Genomic DNA, 25,544 nt, shown 5'->3' with positions numbered 1-25,544 from the left:
ATATATATATATATATATATATATATATATATATATATATATATATATATATGATGAGTGATCCTGAGAATATTAGGCACATGGTCCTTGTATGAATGGGCTTCATTACATATTTAACCCTTCTTAGGGCGTGTTCCCACTATGATTTAAAGTGAATTGCTGCTCGGGTTATATGACCATCATTCCCATTTGAAATCAGGTCCGATTTTACTTTGATAAATTTCTGTCATGATAAAGTGAGGAAAACACAAAAAACTGGAGACAGTAGTTTCCTAGCAGTTCTTTTGAATAGAATAGATTCTGATGCATGTTCAACAAGTGGGAATGGCGAATCTGAATCAACCACCCCCCTTCCCCCAGCACTGCCTTTCTGCTTGTTGTGTGACCTATGGGTGCATGATTTTTTTTAAGAAAAATAAAATTGATAGAAGATTCAATTCATGGATTTTGCAACTACAGTGGATCCTTGTTATACTCTGGGGTTTGGTTCCAAGATCCTCCGTGTATAACAAAATCCGTGTTTGCTCAAGTCCCATTAAGTATAATGGCATAGCAAAATGGTGTCCCTTATAAAAAATGGAAAATCAAGGTCTGATATTTAAAATTTAAACTTTTTTTTTGAACATTTTCAAACTGTGTATGCTTGAATCAGTGTATAAAAAATCCGTGTATAAGAAGGGCCAACTGTACTTAAAATCAGTGAAGCAAGTAGTTGCAAAACTAATGAATCAAATTTTCTATCCATCTATTTTAAATAAACATCACTGATGACGTACAGATGATTGACATGCATTTTGAAGCAGTGCAAACTAATGGGGACAACAATCGTGCCAGGGACATAGCCAGGATTCTAGGAAGGGGGGGGGTCCAGACTAAGTGCCATCATTATAATGGGGCTTGGGCGCGGCGGCACAGCAATACGCACCACTCATTTTTCTAATGGAAGGGGGGGTCTGGACCCCAAGCCCCCCCCCCCTTGGCTACATCCCTGATCATGCCAAAAAAGAAGCTATTACTGTACAAGGGGATACTGAAAAGATCTGCTTTCATAGTGGAAATGATGGACATTTTGGAAACATTTTACCAACACAGAGTGAAAGCAAATCGCACGCCAGTTTAAATGTAAGTGGGAATGAGCCCTTAGTCATTTAATGCCTAGGACTGAGTCTACTCACTGCTATGTTTTCCTTTAAAAAGAGATAAAATAATCAAATAGAGGCCAAGATCAACTGACTAGCATACATTTGACAGCACACCTGATAATGGCAGAGTGACAGGGGAAAGGAGCTTTGGATACCATGATGAAGTGATGTTAGGAGGATGGCAATGAAAAACATTACTGTCAGGAGATAAAGCTGCCTGACTAGTCTTTCAGCTGCTCAGAAACTGAAAGGTCAGTGGCTGAGGAAGGTTTTGCTGCTTTTCCCTCAGCTGCTGCTATGCCTTGGTCAAAACAGTTATTTTTACTTATTTTTTATTATTATTTCCCCCAAATTTACAATTTTATATTCTTACATTATAAATGTTATTATACTAGATACGTGTTCATTTTTTTTCTTTTGTTTCCTTGATGTTTATTTGCTGAAGATCTCCTTTTCCCATTTTACAAAGGTTGATTATCTAGCTCTTTACTTCTTCACCTCTTCTTTTGAATATCATTTTGTGGCTGGAGGGTTGGCATTTTACCTTTCTAATAGTCCTTACTATAACAGTTGCAATTTATTAATTTTCTTCTACCAATAACAAGAAAATAATACTCATAAATTATAATAAAAACTCCTCCTTTTTCATCTACTAATAAATTATATACAGTGGTTTCCTTAACCCTTTCCCCTTAAATTATTTATTTTAAATTGCTATTATTTTCCCCTTTGGCTACTCTGTTTTCTTTCTGTTGTATGAATCATTGGTTTCCATTCTATTTCCCATTTGTCCATGTTTTTTGTTTGTTTGTTTGTTTGTTTAAAATTACTGTCTGTCAATTTCTTTCATTTCATAGATTTTTGTTTTCCAATATTCTGTCTTCAGAATTCGTTCTTTTTTCCAGTTTCCAGCTATTGTGATCCTTGCTGCCATTAATACATATAAAATAATTTTCCAATATTTACTTTCCTTCTCTTTTCCCAATATTGAAGTTGTGTTCAGTAGATACAATTCTGGATTGAAATCACATTCTATTCTAGCATTTCTTTAATCCTTATGTGTATTTTCAACCAAAATTTCTTTATTATTTTGCAACTCCACCACATATGTATTAGTGAAATGTTTTCTTTTTTGCATCTCCAACATCTATTGTTGTTTAATTTATATATTTTATCTAATAAGATTGAGATATTATACCAATGGTTTGCTATTTTATAATAGTTTTCTTTTAAACTTTGTGATGCTGTAAATCTGTTGGTTTTTTGTTCTTGCAGACTCCCATTTTTATAACTGAATATCATGACCCATTTCTATTGCCCATTTTACCATGCCCTTTTATTTCATGTCTTTCTAAATCTTTTTTCAATAAGAGCCTATAGATTTTGCTGATCTTTTCCTTTTCTTCTGATTCCCATAGTATTTTATGGAGACCATTTTCTTCTTCCTCAAAAGCTGTTGATTTAAGATCTTCCTTGAATCATTCTTTGATCTGCTAGTAGTTCATTCGATGCAGTTTCATTGTTTGTTTGTTTTTCTGTATCTTTACTTATTTTTATGTCTATTTTGTTGTCTTTTTTTTTTTTTTTTTGCAATAACTCTTTATAGGCTATCCATTTTTTATTTGTTTCCTATTGTCCAAACAGCCAGAGTGGCATTTTTTTGGGTAAAATTTCCTTTTGACTTGTAGCCATTTTTTAAAATAATACTTTTCTTATTATGTGATTTTTGAATTCATTATTAATTCATTATTATTTGCTTTTTCATACCAGATATTAACATGCCACCCATAAGTTATTTTTATTTATTTTGACACAAGTAATTATTTGTTGTTATTAACTACTGTCACACTGACTTCAACTTATGGTGTCCCTATGAATGAGAGATTTCCAAATCACCTTGACTGTCATGCCCAGCCTGGAAGATGGCTTGGAGGACTCAGAGGATGAGCTAGAGCCCCTGGGACCTGAACCTGTAATGGAGGAGCCAGAGCCCCTGGGGCTTGAACCTGTAATGGAGGAGCCAGAGGCTGGCCCTAGTTCTGCTGGAGCAGAGTCTGTGGCCCCTCCAGAGGTTCAGCAGTCAAGTTTGCCTGGTGCTGAGGCTGTGGACATGGAGGAGGATCTGGGCAGTGTGCCTACCTTCAATGAGCGTCGAGCAGAAAGAGAGGGCCTTCGAAGATCTCGGAGACTTTATCAGAAGCATGTTCGTAATCAGACACAGCTGAAGGCCGGCTCCTTGCCTTCTTAAACACCTGGAGCATGTGTGGTTCTTTGCCAGTGGATATCTGACTCTTTTAGAGGAAAGACTCTGTCTCTGGCTCCTTTGGCTTCTTGTCCTGACTACCCGGAAACGTTGACCTTGGACTGCTTTATTGACCTGCCTATCTGTTACCCTGAACCTCGGACCGTCTGACAATTCTCTTGGTAATCCCTTTTGGTAGAGCTACTGTGAATCTTCAGGACCTTGTAGCTTACACTGCCTTTGCTGTTCTTGGGGGGGGGGGGTTGTTTGTTTGAGAACTAGCTGCCTTATCAGACCTTTGGCTGCTTTCCCGGACATTGACTTCAATAGCTCTGGTCTGGTCCTACAGCATCAGGGCCAAGGCTTCCTTCATTGTGCCTATCCATCTGAAATTTGCTCTTCCTCTTTTCTACTGTCTTCTATCTTGTCAAGTATTATTGTCTTGTCTAATGAATCATGTCTTCTCATGATATGGCCAGACTATGACAGTCTCAATTTAGTCATCTTGGCAAAGAGGCAAAGACTGATTTTCTCTGGCATTAATTGTTTTGTCTTTTTCACAGTATTCATGGAACTCTTCTCCAGCACCATATGTAAAATGAGTTTCTTTTCTTCCTGTCTGCTTTCTTCACTTTCCATCTGTCACAAGCATACATAAAACTGGAAATACAAAGGAATTGACAAAACTGACTTTGGCATTTAATGCTATATTTTTATACTTCAGGCTCTTGACTAGTTCCATTATAGCTGCCCTTCCAAGTCCTAGTCTTCTTATGATTTCTTGCCTTCACTCTCCATTTTGATTAGTGACTGAACCAAGATATAGGATTTTTTTTCACTACCTTAAATGCCTCACTGACTACTTGAAAGTTCAATAAAGAATTGGTTATCATTAATTTTGTTTTCTTAATGTTCAACTGCAAACCTGCCTTTGCCTTTTCTTCCTTTACTTTCTTCAGTAGTCATTCCAAGTCTTTGCTATTTTCTGCTAGTAGTGAGATGCAGGCCAAACATGGCTAAATGGTCCTTCTTATTTAATTCTGTGCTCTTTAACTCTGAACCTTAGGGATGCTTTTAGGTCAAGAATGGAAAAACTGAAGCTGCAATAATAATAATAATAATAATAATAATAATAATAATAATAATAATAATAATAATAATAATAATAATAATTTATTTCTATACCGCCTTTCTAAAGAAATCAAGGCAGTTTACAGCAAAAAATACATACAATAAAATCCAAAACAGTTAAAACATACAGTAAAAACAACAACCCAATTACCCAAACTCATGCCAGCTGGACAATGCTGATGAAGAAGGTAGGGAGAGAGTACCAGGGGTGGGAGTCAGGGGTAGGCCTGCTCAAAAAGATAGGTCTTCAGCCCCTTCTTAAATTGGACAAGGGAGGTGGCTGAGTGGAGCTCACCAGGCAGCAAGTTCCAGAGGTTGGGGGCCGAGGTGGTAAAGGCCCTCCTGGTGGTGGTAACTAATCGAGGCCTTATGTTGTCACTAAAATTGTTTTGTGGCCTTTGATTCCTCCAGTCTCACCACCCCACCCCTTTTCTGGACATAAAAAGGATGAATTGCTTCTCCCAGAAGCCCCCCCGGGGTCCTCTTATTCTACACACTAAAATAAAAATGGAAAACTGCCATTCACATTGAAGTTTTATATTCTGCTTCCAAATCAGAGGACTATGTTGCAGTAGAAGGGGTGTCTTTGCTTGATTTGGTTCTTGTCCTGCCTTCATATTCATTTCTCCACTGCTGCCTGCTGGCCACCAGGCCACTATGCTGAATTTTAGCTTCTCACCCCCCCACCCCAGTTCATCTCCTTTAACTAGAGTTTCTTTTGTGTAGTTCTTCAGTTGCAAATTTGGAAATGCTCCAAGGGATCTAATACTTGTGAAACAGTATTGGGAGAAAAAGCAGCACAAACACTTATCTGAATGCACATGGTTTAACTTTTATAGAATAGCAAAAGCAAACTTTAAAGATGTCAGCTACTAAAATCCTTTGAAGCTAAACCTGACTGCAGTTTGACATAATTGATTGCAACTTTAGGGCATATTACATCTCCAACTTTCATGTAGTTGTGTAAAAAAAAAAAAAAGCATAGTTGCAACCATTTTAGTTGCCTAATGAATTTCAGTGAGAGGGAAGGTGATCTGGATTTCCAGATCTAGATTTCTATTTGTAATCTGGATTGGGTTAAATCCAACCAATTTGGACCTGGATCTGACTTGCTGAATCAAACTGAATTGAATTGAGGGGCTCCTGTACATCCTTATTTATTTGGGTGCAGACATTTTTACCTCTTATAGGAGTCTACTACAGACCCCCCAGTCAGATGGAGGAATTTGATGATGCCTTTTTAGAACAGATATATCATGAGACTCAGAAAGGAGAGATGTAGTAATGATGGGTGACTTCAACTATCCAGATATTTGCTGCAATTCAAACTCAGCCAAATCCTCAAAGTCTAGCAAATTCCTCACTTGCCTCAAAGACAATTTCATTGTGCAAAAGGTGGAAGAGGGAACAAGGGGGTCAGCTATTTTAGATCTGATCCTAACCAACAAAGATGACTTGGTTAAAGGGGTGCAAGTGGTGGGATCATTAGGTGGGAGTGACCATGTACTCCTGGAATTTGTTATACATTGGAAAGGAGAAGCCAGGCATAGTCAGACACATATTCTAGACTTTAGGAGAGTAAAGTTTCAGTAAACTTAGAGGAATACTGGGGGTGATCCCATGGTCAGGAATACTAAAAGAGAAGGGAGTTCAGGATGGATGAGAGTTTCTCAAAAGGGAGATACTGAAGGCACAATTTCAAACAGTTCCAGTGAGAAAGAAAAATGGGAGGTATCTCAAGAAACCAGGATGGATGACTAAGGAACTTTCAACTGAGCTAAGTTTTAAAAGGAACATGTATAAGAAATGGAAAAATGGGGAAATCACTAAAGAGGAATTCATACAAATAGCTAGCATGTGTAGAGGTAAGGTTAGAAAAGCTAGAGTGCAGAATGAACTCAGGCTTGCTAGAGAGGTTAAGAACAACAAAAAGGGCTTTTTTGGATATGTCTGCAGCAAAAGGAAGAAAATAGAAATGGTAGGGCCACTGCATGGAGAAGATGACAAAATGCTAACAGAAGACAAGAGAAAAGGCAGAATTACTCAACATCTTCTTTACCTCTGTGTTCCCAGAAAAGGAAAGGGTGCTCAACCTGAGGATAATAGAGCAGAGGACAGAATAGGAGAATTTTAGCATAGAATAAGCAAAGAGATAGTACAGGAATACCTGATTAATCTAAATGAATATAAGTCTCCAGGACCAGAAGAATTATATCCAAGAGTATTAAAAGAACTGGCAAATGTAATATTGGAGCCATTGGAAATAATCTTTGAGAACTCCTGGAGAACAGGAGAAGTCCTAGTAGACTGGAGGAGGGCAAACATTGTCACCCATCTTCAAAAAGGGGAAAAAAGAGGATCCCAGCAATTATCGTCCAGTTAGTCTGACATCTATACCAGGAAAGGTTCTAGAGCAGATCATTAAACAGAGAGTCTGTGAACATTTAGAAGGCAATTCCATAATCACAAAGAGTCAACATTGGTTTCAGAGAAACAGGTCATGCCAGACAAATCTGATCTCTTTCTTTGATAAAATTACCAGGTGGGTAGATGAAGGGAATGCTGTGGATATAGTATATCTTGATTTCAGTAAGGCCCTTGACAAAGTTCCCCATGACATTCTTGCAAAGAAAGCTTGTAAAATGTGGGCTAGACAAGTTAACTCTTACATGGATTTGTAATTGGTTGACCGGCTGAACCCAAAGGATGCTCAACAGTGGCTCCTTTTCATTCTGGAGAGAAGTGACCAGTGGGGTCCTACAGGGTTCTGTCCTGGGGCCAGTGTTCAACATCTTTATCAATGACTTGGATGACGGAATTGGGGGAATGCTTATCAAATTTGCAGATGACACCAAATTAGGAGGAATAGCTAATACTCCAGAGGACAGGATCAAAATTCAAAACCTGAATAGACTAGAAAGCTGTACCAAAGCTAACAAAATGAAATTTAACACAGAGAAATATAAGGTACTGCACTTAGGGTGGAAAAATGAAATGCACAGATGTGGGATTGGGGACACCTGGCTGAATGAGACTATATGTGAAAGGGATCTGGGAGTCCAAGTAGACCACAAGTTGAACATGAGTCAACAGTGTGATGCCGCAGCTAAAAAGGCCAATGAAATTTTAGACTGCATCAATAGATGTATAGTGTCTAGATCAAGAGAAGTAATAGTGCCACTGTATTCTGCTTTGGTCAGGCCCCACCTGGAATATTGTGCCCAGTTCTGGGCACCACAGTTCAAAAAGGACATTGAGAAAGAGGACAGTGTCCAAAGGAGGGCAACTAAAATGGTGAAGGGTCTGGAAACCATGCCCTATGAGGAATGACTTAGGGAGCTGGGGATGTTTAGCCTGGAGAAAAGAAGGTTAAGAGGTGATATCATAGCCCTGTTTAAATATTTGAAGGGATGTCATATTGAGGAGGGAGCAAGCTTGTTTTCTGCTGCTCCAGAGCCTAGGACCCGGAACAATGGATGCAAGCTACAGGAAAAGAGATTCCACCTCAACATTAGGAGGAACTTCCTGACAGTAAGGGCTGTTCGACAGTGGAACACACTCCCTGGGAGTGTAGTGGAGTCTCCTTCCTTCCTGAATGGCAGGGGGTTGGATTGGATGGCCCTTGTGGTCTCTTCCAACTCTACTATTCTATGATTCTATGAATGTATTCCTTCTGAATAATCTAGTATAGGATTTCACCATCTATACCCTAAAAAAGAGACAGTTAAGTTGATGCAGAAGCAGCAGCAGCAAACAATGAACTCCCACAAAAGGCAGTGTACATTGTCTTAAAAGGTGAGTCCTAAAAACACAGTTGCATGATTTTTTTTATTATTTTTTTTGTTTTGTTTTTGTTTTAAAGAGCTTATCAAAGTCCTACATAGCTTTGTGGTCACTGATGGGCCTAAACTAGGTGTTTCTTTTTCCAACTCTTTGGTTTGATTGAAGGGTTCTGATTTGTGTAATCATTACATGATGCAAAATTATCTAAGTGGCAGCATGTAAATTGCCATGCATTGATTGGCTGATAGCCATTACTGGCCATTCAGAGACCACAGATTTGCACAATCACTTTATGTTTTTTCTCCAGCAATGGTACAGTGAATGTGCCAATTATCTACTCTGGCGATTCTAATATTTCCATCCTGATTGGCTGCTAGAGTCTGAACTTTCAGAGGTGCTTTCCCAGGGAAACCACACACACACACACACAACTATCTCAGCTTTTTTTCCCCATCAATAAAAGGCTCTTTTATGGAAGAAAAAAAAAGTAAAGATTTGTATTTTAAAAAAAGAGACAGAGAAAAACTGTTTGTGCCAAAAGACTTTTAAAAAATAAAGGTAGCTTTTCTGCATTTATTTCTTTAAAAACAAAACCAAAAACACCCAAATGGGGTTTTGTGGTTTACTTTTATTTTCCCATATTTTTGGCTTTGTTGGAAGGCCAGTACTTGCTCCAATTTCTTATAACTGGGGGATCAAGAAACAGCAATAATATTAACCACAGTATCCTTGGAAGATTTTAAGAAAGTGTCATGGCCAGCCAAGAGCAGTCTCGGAGGAGGAGGATGGGGTTCCTCCAATGCAAGAGGTAATTGAGGCTACACCAGGTGCTATTCCTGCTCCAGTGCAAGAGGTAATTGAGGCTACACCATGTGTTAATCCTGCTCTGCCAGAAGCCAGCCCTGATCTCCCAGCCCCAGAGGAGGAGGCTCAGTCAGGTCCTAGTGCTGGTGGGATTCCTCTGGTGGTACAGCAGCCTAGTGGTGACTCTTGGGAGGAACCAGGCTTGGAGGTTCCCTCCTTTAGGCAGCGCAGGGCTGAAAGTGCTGGCAGACGCAGGTCCAGGAGGATTGCTGAGAGCCAATTGGCAAACAAGGCACTGAGGAGGGCATCTCCTACTTAACCACCTGTTAGATGCTAACTCGGTGCCAGAGTTTATTGCATGATCCTTTGGTGTGATTGCTGCCTGCACTGGCTCCCTGTATCTTGACTCCTTGTTGCCTTGACTCTTGACTTTGGAATGGACTGGACTATTGCTACCCTCAGGCTGACCTGACCCTGGACTGGACAGACTATCGTGATCTCTGTTATCCTGGCTTCGGCTTTGGCTTTCGGTTTGCTCTTTCTTTCACTCCTTGCAAGGTTTGTGGACTATTTCCAGCTGCATAGCTAATTACCCTGTTGAGCCATCCTTATCGGTGTATGTTTGTGTGTGCTGGGCGCAGTCCAGGACAGAAAGGATTGGAAAATGAAAGAGGGACACCTAGATTCATTTTATATTAGAATGAGTGATGAAAGAGAAAACAAACATATTTTCCCACTTATTACTTTCAAGTTTAATTTAATTTTCCCTTTCCACATTATTTTTACATTGGAAGCATTACTTGTCTTGGCAACATTACCTGAGATGGAGGCAGCTGGGATATAGGGAAGTTCATAACAGAAGCCATGTTCAAAGTTTAGTTTTTCATGCATGGATTCAGTAGAGCTTTTGAGCAAGGGCTTTTGAGGGGCTTTTGAAAATACATTGCATTTATCTATCTGTCCTTAAAATTGATGTTGGTCTTTGCAAGGATAACTTGTTAGCATTCGGTGGGGTAGGGCTAGCCAGGCATAGCCTTGGGAGACCTCTTGAATTAATTAGACATTGTTAGTCAGATTGCCAGTTTCACAGCTGTCTCTAGCCTTGTTTTGTTGTTGTTATATGCTTTCAGATCAATTTATGAGATTCTATCGTATGATTATCTTGACCAGATATATTCAGAGGTAGTTTGCCATTCCCTTCCTCAACAGTGCAGAGAGTATGATTTGCTCAAGTTCTCCCAGTGAGTTTCTACAGATGATTAGGAGATCAAACCTTGGTCTCCCAGAGTTCTAGTCCAGCACTAAAACCACAACACTGTCTCATCTAGCCATGTTTAGAGTTCTAGATGTCTGAATAGGACTGGAGATAACTGTAAAACTAAAATAACAGCAACCACCACCATCTCAAAATGGACATAGCAGTCTGAAAGGATCATATCTGGCTAGCCATGTTCCCTAGACTCAAAACATATGAACTAATCCATAGCTGTGCAGGTCACACATAGGTAGTACAATTTGCATGTACATTAAAGAAAGGGGGAGTGAAAAGGGAAGTGAACAGTGAGGCTACCATTTTGAAGCAGTTACAATGATGTTCAGGTTTTATGCAGGGGTTGTTCATACTACGTTATAAACCAATTTGCAAACAGGTTTAAAGGGGGGTCATTCACACTTGCACCGGTTTTTCTCAACCCAAATTCTGGGGGGTAGTAGTGCAAATCCCTCTTAAACTGGTTCTTTTGGAACCTGGCATTTCAGCACGTCTTCTCAACCAGTCTTTTTTTTTTACCAGCCACCAATAGGAACTTGCTGTCCATTCAATTTGGGGCACAAGAAGGGAGGGGTTAGTGTGCAGGTCATGCCCATCCCTTTGCTCTCTTCCTGCCAGCTCTACAGGAGGAGGAGTAGGTAGGAGAATTAGCTTCAAGGCCATAAGAAAGATGAAGCCTTCAGCATTTGACACCAACCCAGTCCCTCCCTCACAGGCAAAATGAGAGTCTGCATGCACATAGCTGGGAAAAGCCCTCTGGAAATATGGTGCAAGTTGGGTGGGATTGAGTCAGCAGGTTTTAGAAGTCAGGCGGGGTACAGACCACCCAAAAAGGGTGGTCTGCCAGAGCTTTGTTTTGCCGCACAAGGAAGCCACAGTGGACAAACCACGTGGCTTTCTTGCGCGGCAAAAAGAACCTGCAAAAAGCAGGTTCTTTCTGCAGTGCCATTGTGATGCTGCAGTGTGCCAATGGTGCACTCGCAACGTCACAAGTTGGTGCGACATGTGGATGCTAAGTGTCCACCGCGTCAAAATGGTGGTGCCTGTGTCTACAGGGTGCCGCCATTTTGATGCCCTCATCACGTGCTAGGGCAGTGCACCCTCAGCCAACCCCTAGCACGTGAGGAGGGCACACTATAGGCCCGTCTGTCCAGGGCCTCAGAGACCTTTCTTGCTTTAGGTTGGTGGAAACAAAGGGCTGGAACAGATGGCCCCAAAGGGGTGGCTTGAAGCCTCCCCCACTGAAGATGGATTGGGACCATGGCAAACACACTGTGGCCCAAATCTACCTTGAACCTGGTCAAAATAAGAGCAGAAAAGATCTGTTCCTTTTTGGCCTGGGAAAGAGCTGGCTTTCTCAGCTCCGCCACAGCTTCAAGACACTCTGGCAGCATGCAGCATGTAAACACAGTGCCACTGGAGAGTCTTGAAGCTGCTCACATCTGGGCGGCCATCCAGCTTCTGAGCAGCTTCTCAGCATGTAGCATATAAACACTGTGCTCTGAAGATACCCAGAAGTGGGCTTTAAAGGGCCCCAAACTTGTTTTGTCTCTCAGCCTATGACTACTGTGAGACCCAATTCTGCAATTTATGATCCTGGGCTTCTTTCTTGACTTCAATAGTGTTCTACTCCTACATGGACTCTGCTTGAATTTACAGCTTTTGATTCTGGATTCTTTGTAATTAGATACTGCTTTTTCTTTTGGCTACTGCATTTGAAAGCAGGACATTTATTGTGTTTTATGGGTCTTTAAATACTTTTTAAATCTTGTTTTTAACTTGTGTTTTTAAAATAGAAAATTGATTTAATTGTGTTTTACTTTTTGTACTAGGAGTCTTTCAACTGTCTTTTGCTTTTAAAACATTTCATGCTTCCTTGAATCCTTTGCTGTGAGAGAGGTGGGATATAAACTAAATAAATAAGAGAGGGGGGGCATTCCTATGTTTTATTCCATACAGAGGCATTACTTCAGCTTTCTATATGCCACTGTAATCACTTTCAGCAGCTGACCTAACTAGAAAAAAATGTAGAATTCTAAGCAGAATTAGGGAAAAACTAATACAAATTCAAAAAATTAGTCTGAGAATGGGAGGAAAAGTGATTTGGTGTTTATTTTGTTCAGTGCAGCCTAAAATATTAATATTTTGGCTGCTTCACTGTCTCCACAGAAGGATTATAAACTGGACTAAGGAGTTCATCCAGACATACTCTGTACTATATTTTGTTTGTTTGTTTGTTTGTTTGTTTGTTTGTTTTCCTCCAAAACTTAATTTACATTCTGCTAATCATGGTCTTTTTTTTAATCATTTGCCACTTTTCAAAACTTTTTTTCTTCCTCTTTTTTGGGCTGGGATTAATTTGTGGGATTATATTGGTGACAGTGGTCTGGGATGCCAGTTGTGGGTGTGTCTTATTCCTTGACTCAGTTCTACCTCCTAGCTGTGGTGTGATATCTACTTGGTGACAGGGGTGAGGTGTAATCTGAAGCTATTGAGTAGATGAGCAATAAAACTTTTCTTCTTTCACATCAGAGAATGGTGTGGCACAAATTGTTCAAAATAACTCCAATGGATCAGCTCAAAGCATAGTGACTGACCCATGGAAAAATACACAGAGGTTTCATAAACCATGTTTCATAAAATAGACAGGCTGTTTTGTTGAATACATGAGTGTCACAAAATTTTACAAGCAATATAATCTGCTTTTTAAAATCAGAATACCCTATTTATATCCATAGCTGTAGTTAATGTCCAAATACTATTTTTTTTAAATACTTATATCTTACTGTTCATCGAAAGATCTCAGGCCAGGGTGTACACACACACACACACACACACACACACACACACACACACACACACCATGTTAAGAGAAAGAAAATGAACTAAAAATAACTGAATAGTCGAAAAGATTTAAAATTAAGTTAAATCATGTACACTGTAACAGAATAATCTTGTCAGTTCAGGATCACTCTCCTCACACTGGAAATTGATCAAGAGCTGTCTTTTAACCTGGCACCAAAATGAAGCCTGAAGACCTGAATAGACAGGCCAAATAAAGCAGCTTCGGATCACTTTGGAGGTGTGCTGTTTGAATGATGCATGTGTCCTAAGAGGCCAGAAGCCACACCAAAGCTATGCTCTGACCAATGCGCAGCTTGGGCACAGCTTCCAGCCTCTTAGGATGTGTGCATCGCTCAAACAGCATACCTCTAAAGTGGCTTGAAGCTGTTTTATTTGGTCTGTCTGTTCCAGACTTGCCAACCTTTGAAGTAGGAGGTTTCACAACTGGGATGTCACAGCATAGAGGGCTCTCTAACATACCTTCATAAAATACATTGCTTCCTTTTAATGAGAAAGAGGAGAGCCTCTACTGTGGATCCCAATATTCAGACAGGTATAGAGACGTTGAGATAAATAATGGCTGTGCAAGGATTTTGATGAAATTTGAAGCTAACTACATTTTTGGTTCAATCTGCATGCTATTAGTATGACAATTAGACCGAGGCTGAAGATTTGTGTGGACTTGGGGTTTCAGGAAGGTATGGGTAACAGCAACAGCAACAAAAGAGTATGCTAAATTTTATTTCTATCCAAACACTCAAGATGGAGGCATTGAATGGCTGACGAGTTCACTTTTTCATCCAAGGACAGGTTTTATTCGATAGTTGCCAAGTGCCTTGCTTTGGAATATGGCAACAATATAGGTGTGAACCATGAAAGCAATTTTCCTGAAACAACCACATTTCACTAGTTTCAAAAGTATTAATTAATTAATTAATTTCTGTCCCACCATTCTGCTACCATGGGATTCATGAGATTATGATTGACAAGTATCATAAATCCTTAACTCTCACACCCATGCTTCAAAAACTTGCCTAGGGACTTGTCTATGATGTAAGCCAAAAAATTATTGGGCAGGGAAAGGAGAGCAATTCACTCTCTCCTGCAAAAATGTGTGGATGACAGTGCTCAGTGGATGCACATCCAATTGTCAGAGTGATCTCCACTTATATCTGTGCATTGTGATTCAATGTGTTCGTTGTCTGTCTAGTTTATTTCTGCGTCCTGCTACAGTTCTCCACCCCGATACAGAAATGAATTTAGTGCATTCAAGTTGATCAAACATTCACAACAACAATATTTTCCCACACCAGTAGAGCAATAAGTTCCACATCATAGATCCAAATAGGTATATTATCATGACATTCCTAATTGTATGTTACTTACTTTACAACCATGTTTACCTTTTAAAGTATTTCCTGTTTGTTTGTTTGTTCTTCCTCTAGATTAAAATTGAAAACAAACTAAAGAAAATGGATAAGGGTGGATGAACCCTTAATGAACCTCTGACCTATGAGAAAGAAGGCAGAAAGGACACATGCTAAATCTCTGGCATTTCAGTGCTGTTTCTTTCTGTAGTACAACTCCAGTGTGAAAGCCTAAGCTTGGCAGCTTACATACAGTGATTTCATGTGAGCCTCCTGCCTGAAGTCTTACACATTACTCAGGTGTCAGAAGTGACTCTAAGCTTTGCTGTTTCTCTTAGGAAAAGACTTTGCTGTCTGAAGTTGCATCCCTGGCTAGTCCCTCAGATTTATATCATCCAATAACCCCTGAAGCTACAGCGACAGTGTTACTTTTTTTCTCTTTAAAAAAACAACAACACTCTTTTTGAGAAGATGGTAATATTTCAAAATCCTCCTTCAAACTCTCAAGTTTGGGGTTAGTCAAAGAGAATGCAGGATGGCTTAAATAATGTATGGGTCAGTGGCCTCCATGGGTATTATTTCAAGCACATCATTTTCTTGGAACACCCAAACAATATTTATTGATATTTTAGAGATGTGCAAAGGCTAGAAACTCTGCTTATTTTTCTGCTAATTTATTCCCATGTTGAACTCTTTTTGCTAGCAACTGAAATGAATGAGATGGACATGTTTCACACCAAAGGTGGAAATTCTGCTTAAGGGAAGGGTAGATACCAAATGGTCAGCTCTGAAATGCTCTCAGAGAGAAATTAAACTGTGATTTGTATGGGTGGGCTTCCTCTCTTAAAGATATGAGCAGACCAGAATGAGGATAGAGTACAGTAAATAACAATGTCATATTTAAGAAAGGAAGGATGGGCATGTGTAATAGTTTGGAAGTTAAGTGGGTTCCTTTAAAAACTGTTCACTTATTCCTAGAAACATGCCTTTCTGTGAAAAGGTATTTTATTAAAATGTGCTCCTATGAGACCATCTGTCATATTCTACATTTCTTTCAGGAAAACATTTAGTGGATTCCACAAATAAGCAGCCTTATGTCCTCTTTACAAAAATTACTTTGTACAGATGTTCACAGTTAATTTAGATATCTCTTTAATCATTTTATATTTAAGCCTCACCCAGATAGATTAATAAACATGTATTGATTGATTTCTGGGATATTTTCTCACTCATGAGATTTCCAATGTATTTCAGGAGATAAAAATGTTCCATGTTCCACAGGGGCATTGGTGAATGTAGAATAAAAGGTATTCTAAGTCAACTGAACACCTAGAACCATAAAATACATGTTCATATAGAAGATTTTCAGACCAGGGCTTAAGCACTGGCAAAACACTGCTAAATCGTTTAGGAACCGTGTGTGAGAAAGCCTGACATGCTTCCTAAACATCAGGGGATCATCAGCTCCCCTCTAGCATCCCTAAATCGTTCAGGTAGAGGCAAATTCCTATGAATGGAAACTTTGCATTCATAGGAATTTGCCTCTTCCTGTACTATTCAGGGACACTGGAGCGGAGCCAATGATCCTCTGACATTTAAGAAGCATGTTAGGCTTTCACAAACATGCACTTCCTAAATGATTTAGCAGTGTTTTACCAGCGCTTAAGCGCTGGTCTGAAAATCTTCAGACTCATAGAGTCACTGAGTCCAACCTCATGTTCAAAACAGGATCTTCAGTTAGAGCAGGGATGCCCAACTTGGAAGGAGGTAGGGGCCAACATTAAGATTGGCTAAGGTTGTTCGGGCTGCCAACAGTTTTAGGTGAAATGTAGGACACTTAGGTGAAATGTCGGACATTCAAAAAAATGGGGGACATCACCATATAAAACCTGGAAGCAAAATACAAATCCATGCTTCTTAGCCATGGTCAAAGTAGAGGACATTGTGGAATCCCTCCTCCTGGACAGGAAGGCTAGGATGGGGAACATGTCTGGGAAAAGGAGGGAAAGTCTAGTCACCTTACCAAGGGGAAAGGCATCCCTCCCTCCCTCCCTCCTTTCCTTCCTTTATTATTTCCTTGTTCCCTCCCTCCCTCCCTTCTTTTTCTTTCTTTTCTTCCTTCTACCCTTCCTCCCTTCTTTCTTTCCTTCTCCAATTCTTTCCTTCCTTGATTCTTTCTTTCCTCCCTTCTTTCCTTCTTTCTTTCTTTCTAGAGGAGGAGGAGGTAGAGGATGAGGGAAAGGAACACCCACCCACCGCGTTGTTGTCCTCCTCCTCTGCTGAGTCGTTCAGCTTTGAGCGGCCTGGAGGTTTTGCCAGGCAGGCAGCCTTATCGCTTGAAGGTGAATGACTCAGCAGAGGAAGACAACACAGTAGGCGGGCGTCCTTGTCCCCCATCCTCTTTTGTCTCTTTCCCCCATTGCTGGTTGGGTAACCTTCTGAGGAGGAGGAGAATGGGAGACAGGAGGACGCCCAACCACCAAGTTCTCCTCCTCCTCTGCTGAGTCGTTCACTTTTGAGTGGCCTTGGCGTTTTGCCAGGCGGGCAGTCTTGCCGCTCAAAGGTAAAACCCCTAGGTCACTCAAAAGCAAATGACTTGGCAGAGGAGGAGGACAACATAGTGGTCGGGTGTCCTCCTCTCTTTTTCCCACCCTCCCCCTCATTCACCAGAAGAAGGGCCTAAGGCTCTCTTGCTGTCTGTTCTCTCAATCTCTATGTTCCCTCCCAGCTGCCTCTGCTGCTTGCCTGCTAAAAGCTCCTCCCTCTGGGTCTGCCTGGCCAATTGGGTGAGAGGAGCTGTCCCCAGAAAAAGCTCTCTTGGGAAGGAGAGGCAAAGTCTGGGGGAAGAGTCCATTGCTCCCATCCTCCAAAGCCCCATGTGATCAGGTGAGGACTCTGGGAGCCAGGACATCCCCCTTCTCCTGACAATGGGTCCCCAGGCCTCCAGAAATCTTTTGGCGGGCCGCATCCGCCCCCCGGGCCACATCTTGTGCAGCCCTGAGCTAGAGCATCTCCAGGAGGTAGCTGCCCAGCCTTTCTCTGAAGACATGCAGAGAAGGAGATCTCACCTCCACTGTGGGCAATTAATCTGATTGCTGAACTGCTCTGACTGTCAACAGGTTCCTTCTAATGTTCAATCAAAATCTATTCTCCTGTAGCTAAAAAAAAAATTAGACCTGGTCCTACCCCTGGGGCAGCAGAGAACTATAGTTCAACTATATTCTGTTCTAGTCAGGACTCATCTGGACTACTACATTTATTCTGGGCACCTCATTTTAAGGACATAGATAAAATGGAGCACATTCAGAGAAGGGCAATGAAAATAACAGAAAATATAGATAACAAAATCTATGAAAAAAGGTTGAAGGAGCTAGGTATCAGTTCTCTTGGAAAGCCAGGGTGGCATAGTGATTTGAGCATTGAATTCTGAATCTGGAGACCAGGGTTCAAATACCAGCTTGGCCATGAAGCCCACGTGAGGACCTGGGCAAATCACAATCTCTTAGACTCATGTGAAGGCAATGGCAAACCTCCTCTGAATAAACATACCAAGAAAACTCCATTATTGGTTCACTAGGGTCTCCATAGGTAGGAAATCAGTTGAAGGCATACTACAACAGCAAACAACAATTAGTTTCCTTGATTTGGAAACTATGCTTCTATCCATGCAAGCTAAAATAACATTCACCTTCTTTGCTGTAACATCACACTGCTGGGTCCTGTTCAATTTATTATTAACACTCATTCCAAGGTCATTTTTGCACGTATTGCTGCTGAGCCATGTATCCCCCCCTCATATACCTGTGTATTTAGTTTTTCTGGCCTAAATGCAGAATTTTACATTTGTTTCTGTTGAAGTTCTTTTTATTAGTATCTATTCCATTTCTAGTTTATTTAGATCCTTTCAATTCTGTTCCTATCTTCCAATGTGTTAGCACCCATCCCAGTTTTGTGTCATCTGCAAACTTAACAAGGATTCTCTCCAGTCCGTAATCTAAGAGATTGTTCACTTCATGTTGTCCAGTTCAGACAACACAGGGAGAAACTCCAGGAGCATGATCGGGTATGATCCTGCCAGACTGGCTGTGCCATGGCTTATACTCAGAAACTTTATCACTGTGTCTGACATAGAAAAGGGATGTGCGGCTATGTGGGTGCAGCTAGTTGCCCTGTTTCTATGTCAGATGCAGTTATATTAATTAATTATAATTAATATAATTAATTAAAATTCATTCTTAATGTCCTGGCTTTCTCCCAATAATAGGCAACTAACAACATTTTAAAATAATGTGGATTGTACTGGATCCCTTCAACCGTAGCAAGTTTAACTTTAAAATGCTTTCTTTAGATGCATGGAACAAACCCAAGACAGCATTTTCAGCCCATTACCATAACAAAGCCTTTGGTAACACCCAGTCTGAATGGTACTTTACTTACGCAAATGACGCAAATCTTGCCCAACCAATTGTCATTTCGAAGCTCCTGTCCCATCACTTCATATGCAAATGATTAAAAAATATTACTGCTTGGTCAAGGAGCACTAAGTTTTAAGAATGTTTTGAAAAGGTGAAGAAACACTGAATAGCAAATTTCTGGTACATTTTAATAAATTGTAATGAACAATGAGAGAATTCTTTACATCACACCTCTACATTAAATTGAGCAGAGCACAAAAGTACCTCTGTGGAAAAATGAGTAGATGTGCTTGGACTGTTTGTTTACTCCAAGTGTTTTTGTCTGAAAAAAATTACTCTGTAGATGGAAGATGGTTGAAGCATGGGGACATTTTAAGTGTTCAGGAGACAAAGTCAAAGAATGCTTAGCTTGTAGGCCTAGTTTTTCTAGGTTTCCTTCTGTATGAATTTGTCAAGAAAAAGGATACCAAGTTACTAACATTCTGACTTACTACAACAAGCATTAAATAAGTAAATTCATAAATATCTCCAAATTTTTATCATTGCTTCAGCCATAATGCACATATCAGTCACAAATAAAGTATTTTAAAAAAACTATTTACAAAATGTAAAGAGCTCAAATTTCCTACAATGAAAGAAATATCGATCATTTTCTAATGTGAATCGGATTACAATTTTAAAATAATAATAATAATAATAATAATAATAATAATAATAATTTGTATTCTGCTTTTTCCACAAAGGAATCTAACCATATTCCAACAGTGTAAATAAAACATCAAACAATTAAAAATTACAATTTTAAACCCCCAAAACCCCAACCCTACCCCGAATCATAAAAACAGTGATCAACCCATAAAAAGAGATAAAACATTAAAAAATGTAAAACTATCCAATAGGAATACATTCAAATTTCAGGCAGATTAGCACAATAAATGAATCTTCCTCTAGGAGAGGGGGACGGGGGTGATGGTATCAATCAATTTTGGTATCAATATCAATAGAGGTGTCAATAGAGGGGAGGAGGCAAGTCTAATGGATCTAATGGATCTAACCTAGTCTGGGAAGGCTTGCTGGAAGAGATCTGTCTTAATAGCCTTTTTTAAGGCTTCCAAGGTGGTAATATGGCGGATCTCATCCAGCAGGTCATTCCAGTGTCTGGGAGTGGGTGATGAGAAGGTCCTCTGGATCACTGCTGAAAGTCTGGTCTTCTTAGGTTGTAGCAGATTCTTTCCAGAGGACCAAAGTGTGCGGGGAGGATTATATGGAAGTAGGCACTCCCTCAAGTAGTCAGGACCCAAGCCATGTAGGGCTTTAAAGGTAAGAACCAACACCTTGTACCTTGCCCGGAAGCTGATAGGCAGCCAGTGGAGAGATTTTAGAACCAGTGTAATATGGGCAGTTCTAGATGTGCCCGTGAACAGACTGGCTGCCATGTTTTGTACCAATTGAAGTTTCCAAACTTGGCATGAGGGTAGCCTCATGTAGAGAGTGTTGCAGAAGTCGAGTTGAGAGGTTACCAGCGCATGTACTACTGTTTCAAGGTCTCCCTGCTCCAGGAAGGGAGGCAGCTGGCATATCAGCCAAAACTGGTAACAAGTGCTCCTGACCGTTGCATCCACTTGAGCCATCAGTTAAAGTGATGAGTCCAGGAGCACCCCCAAGCTGCGGACAGAGTCCTTCAGGGGAAGTGTGACCCTATCCAGAACTGGCTGACATAATTCCATTCCCAGATTAGAGGTCCCTATTGCAAGTACCTCTGTCTTACCTGGATTCAACTTGAGTCTGTTTTCCCTCATCCAGTCCATTACTGAATTAAGAGAGTGCCATCTTTAGTCACTGCATCAGTCTGAGACATAGAGAAATATATTTGGGTGTTATCAGCGTACTGATAACTCCCCACCCCATGTCTCCAGATGATCTTGCATTCATCACATTGGTCTCAACAAACAATTTCCTCAGCTTTTGGGCAACCACTCTGTCACAAATACATCAAAATGGAAAACTGAAGTAAAAATTTAGCTTGATCACCATCATTCGAGATATCTCTTAAGAGATCTAAAACAAAATTTCCTCTTCATTCAGTATATAAAGAAAAGTGTAATGAACAATGATATGCTACTTGGTTGTCATATATACAGACACTATCCTACTGGCATTTTACAATAATGTGATTGCTGAAAATTATGAAGATGTAGTCTGAAATCAATGTAACAAAATTGCTTTTTCAAATTAACTGTCAATTTAAGAAAAATAATTCTCAGGTCTGTAACATCTATAAATCATTTGCTAGTATGCATGTTTTTCCCCCCAACCAGGAAATATTAAAGTTGTGTTTAATGTACAAAATTGTATCAATATATATGTAACTATATTGTTTTATGAATGGTTGCTAATTTAATTAATTTAATTAAAGTTCATGCCCTCTGCAGTTTCAATCCTAGACTTTTCATGAATAGGGCAGTCTCTTGCATAAAATAAACCCAATTCAAGAGCAAAATTAATCTTCAGATTAGACCTAAGTCCCCCCCCCCAAACAACACTTTCCATTCTTCAAGTGCACCTCAAGAAGTTCCTGATCAGCCCACCAACACATGATCCACAGGTAATTGCAAAGGCCAAAATATTTTCATCTGTGTCTCAGGCCTCTGTGAATAAAATAGAGGGGATGTGAGAGCCATCCTTACAAAGTAAAGAATACAGATAATTAGGCGTAAGAGAAACCAGACACCAGCAGTGGGCCTCTTCTGTCTGGCCTTTAAGGGCAAGTTTCAGCAAGATTATAGAGTGGTACACACCTGGTCTGGAAAATGCTAGCCTATTAAAGTCATCATTTCCTCATGCACTCCCTTTCTGAAATGGCACTTGTAGGGAAAGCTTTAAAGACAGCTCTTGAGGCATGCCTTTCAAGTTAACATTTCTTCCCACCACTGATTTTGACACAATCATCCATGCTTTTTTTCATCAAGTCTAAAAATGAGAGTAGTCTTCTATGTCTTGAATCATTGTCAATTCTAACAGAGAAACTATAGTTGGCATTTGTGCCTGTGGGTATGTGGAGGGATGCAATGACTGCCCATCTACTTTTCTAAGCACCTTAAAAGCTAGACTGGATGCACTATTAGCTCCTTCTCTTTGCATAAAGTAGAATGGAACGTTAAAATTCATTGGGCCGTGATCCAGAAGAAGTTCATTATCAGTGTGATCCTAAGCATGTATTGTAATCCAAAAATAAAAATAAAAGTCCCTATTTATTTCAAAGGGATTTACTTCATTTAAAATATACCCAAAATTGCAATTTTATTTTATTCATTCTTCACCTGTTGTGGTGTACAACAGAAATGACCACAATAGCCATATAAATACAATATACAATAAAAGCAATAACACAAAAAATAAGCTGTCAGATGAAGAAAAATAAACACACTCCAGCATGCACAGATATATTTTCATGAAGTACTGAAACATTTGCAAAGCTTCTCTCCATGGTTTCTAGGGTGAGAACATATTAAAAATATTTCTATTGGAAATCAGTTGAGTTTATATACTTTGGCTGGATCATGCCGTCTTTCTTTGAATAAGATTTTGTGACAAAGATCAGCATGGCTATAACTGCTGCCAACAATTTTACCAAACAAAAGTAACATCTGTTTGTGTGCATCCAGATGGTCATCAATCCAGAGGGTTAAGATAAAGTGAAGGACCTATTCCATTGATAGTTTCAACTAAAATATCTGGGTGTAAATTCATAAGTCTCCACCAGAAAGTGGGCATATTTCGTGCTTTGGGGGCCAGTTTACGGTCGCTGGATATCTAAAATGGCTGTAGGCTGCCAGAAATGATAATAAAAATGACTGGGCATGACCTAATATTCACTTCTCTGCTTCTTCTATTTCCTTTCCTCCCACCTTCCACCTCCTAGACAGCATTTTGAAACACAGACTCTTGCAACTAAATTTTGCACCACTTTATTTTGAAATTGATAGACAGAAATCATATTGACCAATGCATTGACTGTATGGAAATTAAATTAATTGAAAGGGATTTCTATAAACTTTGATACACTGTTTTAGAAGTTAATATTTTGAAATAAATACAAAATATTACCTTTCTTTCTATTTTCTCCTCATAATATAGAAAAACTAATGCAAGTTAGAAGATAAGGGATTTTTTTAAAAGTTATAAAGTGCACTCTTCAAATCTACAAGTATAAAAGGAAGACAAGACAAGTTTCCAAAGAAGATAACAAGATTGGTTGTTTGCTTATTGCTAATTTTACTTGTATTTTATGATAATTTAGTAAAGTTCATTTAAAAAAAAGAAGTTAATTGGATAATGGTTGCTGATTTACACTAGGCTTATTTTGGACTCTGTGCATTTTTTGAAACATTTAGTGAGAATCTTACCATTTTTAGATGAGTGTGTGTACTTGACATAGATCAAGAGTAGATGATTGGGGGGGGGGACTTGCTTCCATTTTTCTCACTTATTCACAGTATTGAAAATGAATTACAGCTGAAAAAATTATTGATTTGGGATGAGCTAGGTTAGGGTATAAATCATTTGGGGGGGTTTTCTTCTCTTAATTTGTTGTTATTAGTGTGAGAAATGAATGGAGCAGCATTTCCTTCTGTGACTACAGCTTAACAATTATTGCCACAGTTAGCTTAAATCCTGTTATTGCTGGCTGCTAGAATGGTCCTATTTCAATCAGGGTGATTTACCTACTTGTTGGCTATTCAAGTGAATGCTTCTACTTGAGTTGGGACTAGCCAATAGGATGCCGACCACATTGTGTGTACATTTGCATTGTTAGCCTACGGGTCTAATGTCCAAATATTTTTTTACGTGTCTAGCATCACCCTGGCTTCCTCCGTTGGTTTCAAGGCTCTCAAGTTCATTTTATAGTCTGTTCATTGTTCCTCATGGCAGGAAAATTCCTCCCTTATCAAGCTGTAACTCCTGATACAGTGGCACACTCTGATAAAATAATGTCAGTGACGAGAGGATGAAACTGTAATTACAATCAGAGTTCAAGCTCACAGGAGATGGGGTAAAAAATTAAACGTGCTAAATCTGTGGCATTTTGATTATCTGAATCTTCCCCAAATCTTGTAGATGACTATATTTAAATGTGTAGCTAAGTGGCTCCTTATAAATCAAGTCATAATTGTTCAGGGCCCTGCTGCAGAAGCCACTGTCAATTTTCCACTCCTTGTGAAATTCTAGGCTTTGATTAAGAATGAACTGAGGTATGAATAATAATCACCTCCCCCATTAGCCCCTCTCCTCACCCATAAATGCATAGTTTCACAGGAATAAAGTTTGTAATATATAATAAAGCATGTTGAATGAATGTCCATGAGAAAGATCTTAAAATTATGATGTGCTGAGCGAGCAAAGAGCTCCTAGTTTGTAGCGGACACCTTCCTAAATAAAATGATTGAGCATAAATCCACTGCCCTTGGATGTATAGGGGACTGTGCAGTTTCCCACATTACATGGAAAGTAATTGTAATTTACTGTCAAGTATATGCTTGATAGGAAGAAAGCCTGAGGCATTAACTATAGGTAACATACAAAAGTAGCTGCAGTACCAGCTAGTCTGTTGGTTTTAAACATACACACACACTTGGAGGAATACAGAAGCCACCTGTAGCTAGGGTATGGATTTAGAACCAAGAGTGGCCAGGCATTCCCTCACTCTTTCCATTCTACCCAATGCCACCTTAAATCCCACTTTGGGAGAAAGGTGGGATATAAATCCCATAAATAAATGCCAGAACTAAAGAAAAACATAACAAATGGATTGATAATGTCACATAGTGAAAAGTGAAATTGTGGAATGTGTTTCCACAAAATATATTGATAGTCTACAGCCTGGGAAGATTTAAATGAGAAGAGGACAAATTCATGGAGGATGGCACTATTTATTTAGAGTATTTATATCATGTCCTTCAACCAAGAAGGCTCCCAGGCATGCTTACAAATAATTTACTTGACAGTTTCCTTTTCTTAGGCTTACAATTTAAATAAGACATAAAATATAAAGAAAAGGGAATGGCACCAAGGTGGTGTAATTGCACACTGCTGTAAGGCAAGAGGCTAGTAGCATGCTGTTAGTATGGTTTCCATGTCAGACAGGTTTTTTCTGAGGAGCCAGACTGAATGGACAAACTGGGCAGTGGAAGTAGTGGAGGGTGACATTGGTGTAGGATCTCTCAAAGACAACTGCCGTCACACCACAACTAATGCTTGTTAGTACTCTGCAGAAGGAGGCCCAGTAAACCTCCTTTTGAATGTCTTTTACCAGAAAAAATGTATGATGAGATAATCCAAAATGAAACAAGAGATAGTGCCAGATGATGGGCTTCCAGGTTAGATGGCACTTAGTAGGCTACTAGGATGCAGCAGTGGACAACTATTAGTAGCACTGTGGTTAATGGTTAATGCTCAGAAGTGAAAGAAAAACCCAGAGCTGCAGAACAGATATTATAGACACATGGAATGTGTGAAGCATAGATCACAAGAAGCTAGAAATAATAA

This window comes from Sceloporus undulatus, chromosome 2 (assembly GCF_019175285.1).
Source record: "Sceloporus undulatus isolate JIND9_A2432 ecotype Alabama chromosome 2, SceUnd_v1.1, whole genome shotgun sequence".
NCBI classification, from domain to species: Eukaryota; Metazoa; Chordata; class Lepidosauria; order Squamata; family Phrynosomatidae; genus Sceloporus; species Sceloporus undulatus.
The sequence above is the reverse complement of the archived record's forward strand: the minus strand, read 5'-3'. Positions refer to the sequence as shown.